Source organism: Capsicum annuum, unplaced genomic scaffold (genome assembly GCF_002878395.1).
Source record: "Capsicum annuum cultivar UCD-10X-F1 unplaced genomic scaffold, UCD10Xv1.1 ctg1636, whole genome shotgun sequence".
NCBI classification, from domain to species: domain Eukaryota; kingdom Viridiplantae; phylum Streptophyta; class Magnoliopsida; order Solanales; family Solanaceae; genus Capsicum; species Capsicum annuum.
Genome location: NW_025821922.1, coordinates 1 through 4,019, shown reverse-complemented (window position 1 = coordinate 4,019; position 4,019 = coordinate 1). Strand labels below are relative to the sequence as shown.

At 41.4% G+C, this 4,019-nt stretch overlaps 1 long non-coding RNA gene across 1 annotated transcript; it reads right to left on the bottom strand.

The window, feature by feature from the left end:
* Positions 1–1,802: 1,802 nt before the first annotated feature.
* Positions 1,803–2,861, bottom strand: LOC124890355. Its single transcript, XR_007049118.1, has 2 exons — positions 2,678–2,861; positions 1,803–2,077 (listed from the first exon to the last, which is right to left on the bottom strand). It is a non-coding gene; the product is annotated as an uncharacterized LOC124890355 (long non-coding RNA).
* Positions 2,862–4,019: the final 1,158 nt, after the last annotated feature.

Sequence of the window (4,019 nt, the reverse complement as noted above, 5' to 3'; positions counted from 1 at the left end):
AGTGTTAAGGTTTCTTCTAAATTCTTTAACTGCAGGAAAAATCCAATTGAGGTGACGCATCCAGTTCTGAAACATTAAAAATCTTGTCACAGTTCTGGAAAGTTCAACTGATTCAAAATAGCATCCTAGACTAGAAGCCCAAATTTAAGCATCTCAGACCAGAAGATGAAACGTAGTTGTATTTTGATTTTTCATTTTGGTGCATTCTTACAAGATTACATAGAAGATACTGAGGCTATTCTACAAGTCTTACGAGTCTCTATAGTTTCTTTCAGCAGTTTCCAAGTAGATGTTTTCTTCCAGTTTGGCAGTTACTGCTTTCTTTTACCCGTAAATGTGGCTTCACAACCTTTTTATGAATCTACTAAAATCTTGTTACCATCTCAACAAGAAAGACTTTATTTAATGAAGAAAGAAGAGTAGTTCCTACCGGCAAGGATGACATTAGACCACAAATCAAGTGAAGGATAAAGTTTCTCAATTTCAAATAATACAGAGAAAAATTAACAATTTTTCCTTTAAATAATGAATCCATAATCAAGGGTATAAAGAAGAAATGAAAGTAGTGTTAGGGGGTAGGTTCCTCTGTTCAAGAATATTTACATGCACATGCATTCATACATTTGTTTACCTTGGACATTGATCAGCAAAGGAAGCATTTTACTGTAGAACTAGTAAGATATAAAGTTTATAACAAGCACTAGTAAACTTGACTTTCCGAGAATGAAAAGGTAATTTCCTTTTAAATTTTTCACAGAGAACGAACATCTGCAAGTGTGATAAAGAGCTAAAAATCAAGGGCAAACGAAACTCTTTTTTTAATCTAATGATTGCAACTTTCAATGTATATTGCATTGTTTGATAATGTATCTGTTATGTTTGAAAATATATAACATACTGAGTTCAGTAAATCTAGGTTCTATGTTGTCCTGGATTAAGAGTGTTCACAACTTCTTTCCGACTCATGTATTGCCGAAGACACAGCTCTATCCGATTTTGCACCTGAAATTCAAGACAACCATCATCTTTTTCATGCGACCGAGTGCAAACGGGGCATTTTCGGGTCAAATCGGTGTGTTATAGCCTACCGTTCCGGGGTGGGCTTGGGGTCCGAGCGTGCTGTGGGTCAAAAATCGACCGGGCTGCCTTAGGAAGGCCGGGGAACGGCCTAGTGTGGGCCTTTGGGGTGGGCAGGGCAGTTTGGGTGGTCAAACAGGTGAAATGGTGCAAACAGAGCAATTTGGGGCCAAATCGGTGTGCTATAGCCCACGATTCTGGGGTAGGTCTGGGGTTCCGGCGTACTGCGGGTTGAAAATTGACTGGGACGTGCCAGGGAGGATGGGGAGCGGCCTAGTATGGTCCATTGGGGTGGGCGGGGCTATTTGGGTGGTCAAACGGGCAAACCAGCAAAAACGGGCCATTTTCAGCCTCATTCGGTGGGTGTTAACCCGTGGTTCTCGGGTGGGCCCGGGACTTGGTGTCGGTATGTGCGAAAGTTGACTGACGGCCCCCCGTTGGGCTGAAGAGTGGCTCTGGGTTGTCCGATAGGGCCAGTGGGGTCATTTTGGTGGTCAAACGGGCGACGGAGCGAATGGAACGTTTTTAGATAGCTTATGAATTCCTGGGGATACGTGCGTACTGAATGAGTTTGTGTGTGAACCTCTTGGTTCATATCGTGACAACCTACCGCTTGAATCGTTTCACACCAGAGAGGCAGACGTAGCTCATCTTTAAATAAATGAGCGAAAAAGGAGTAACTAAGGATTATTTCAGGATTTCGTGTATTTGCCTACTAGTTCCTTGGATACGTGCATCCCATTACTGACATAAATTAAGTTTAATGTATATGCAAATAGGAATAGAATATAGCTGCATTACATCTTCAGATAGTGTGACTTGAAGATTTGTTATTTCTTGTCTTCTTCAACTCTTTTAACTTCAACATGCTTTCTCTTTAGAAATGCACAAACAAGGCAACTTTCACATCCACTCCCTGTTTTACGTGCATGCGAGATTGATGAATGGTCTAGAAGTCAAGAGTATAGGTCTCTTCTTCAGCGTGCGATACAGGTGAATTCTGTGCAAAAAGGTTAATGCTGCATGAGAATGAAGTATACATATAAATATACAGGTATGTGGTTACTCTTTATGCACTAATGTCTAGGACTTCAAAGTTTTCTGTAAATGTTTTAGGTACTATATATATTCTCCCTAAAATTTCAGATTAGAGCAGAAGAGTTGTTACTAAAGGTTAAAAGGGCATTTACTTTGGCTAGGTCTGTATTACTTCTACTAGCAAAGCAGGATGGCATTTGAAAAAAGCCTGTGGATATAAACCATAAAAAAGTGATTCTTGTGTATGGTTTGATCTAGAGTGGTTCGTCAGAATCACGATTCATGACTATCAGCTCAAACCTTATGTACGTATGTATGTATAGATATGCACCAAACATGGAAGGCAAAGGATTAAAACGAACTTGTGCATTTTTCTGAATCCAAAACATCCATTTCATTCTGTCCTTATACAGCCTGTGACATGTGACATGGACTCATGCTTCCAGTAATGCAATTTACAAACAAAAGACACCAATGGCACAAGCACATTTAGCATGTGGTCTGCATATATGAATATTAAAAACAACCAAACTGACAATAGAATGTTTAAGAACCGAAAGACCTATATCAGCAAGTGGTAGTGAGATTATCCTCGGAGGATTCAGCAGCAGAAGCAACTGCAAACTGAGGCTGAAGGATGACACCCTCTTCGTGCCTTTCTACGTTCACCATGTATTATAGAAGTATTCAATTTGATTCTACTTTACTTCTTAATTAACCGTTTTTGTCTAAAGAATTTGTTCCTATTGACGATTTGTGATATAGATAAATGCATAAATTACTCGTATCAATTACCAAGTACACTGGAAAAGATGTCTGATAAACAGGCAAATAAAAAGGGAACACGGAAGGCTAGCAGCATAAAGACAAACAGGAGGCCCCCCCGACTAGCTAAGGAGCGGGTGAATGTGGGTCGGTGGGGTCATATAGGTGGTCAAACGGGCGAAACGATGCTAACAAGCCATTTTTGGGCCAAATTGACGGGTGTTAGCCCATGGTTCCGGGGGTGGGCTCGTGGCTCGATGGCGTTTTAGGCTGAAAATCAACTGGCGTCCCCCGATTGGCTGAGGAGCGGATGAGTGTTGGTCGGTGGGGCCATCTGAGTGGTCAAACGGACGAAACGGCGCGAACAAACCATTTTCGGGCCAAATTGGTGGGTGTTATCCCACGATTCCGGAGCTGGGTCAAGTGCCCAACAGCATTTTGGGTAGAAAATTGACTGGCGCCCACCCAACCTGCTTAGGAGCGGGTGAGTGTGGGCTGGCGGAGCCGATGGGGCCATTTGGGTGGTCAAACGAGAGAAACGGTGCGAGCGAGCCTTTTTGGGTCCAATTCGGTGTGTATCAAATTGCATTGACGAGACCGGGAGAGTCATTTTCCAAGTCAAACATGTGAAACGACACAAATTGCGAATTTGGAATATGATTGGGACTTTTATTTGACCTCAAATTATTGTGTCCACTCGGGACAAACTAGCTTACGATACTCCTTGCCTTTTCCCAAGTTTTTACCTCTGTCGTACTTCCAAGGGCTCCTTGTCAAGGAGCAACCAGTTCCTTGTTCTTCTTAGCTCTTAGGATAATAATAACACACGATTGAAGATTGTAGAAAGGTGTTAGTTAATTCCATTGATGTAAGAATGTTTGGTTTTTACAATTAATGAAGTGATGTCTACAAGTACTTCAAAACTGATGCTGAAACTTCAATTGATATTTCAGTCATATGGTGGACTCCAACATGCATCCAGTAGCGCATCCCTCACATCTATTCCTATTTTTTTTTCATCTATTCCTTTTTGTTAACCCTTATTTACATAACTAAATCCTATTTTCTTACATCTACTCATGTACAGTATTGTAATCCCCGAGAACCCTCTTCGAGACCATGTTCAGAGCTGAAGACTA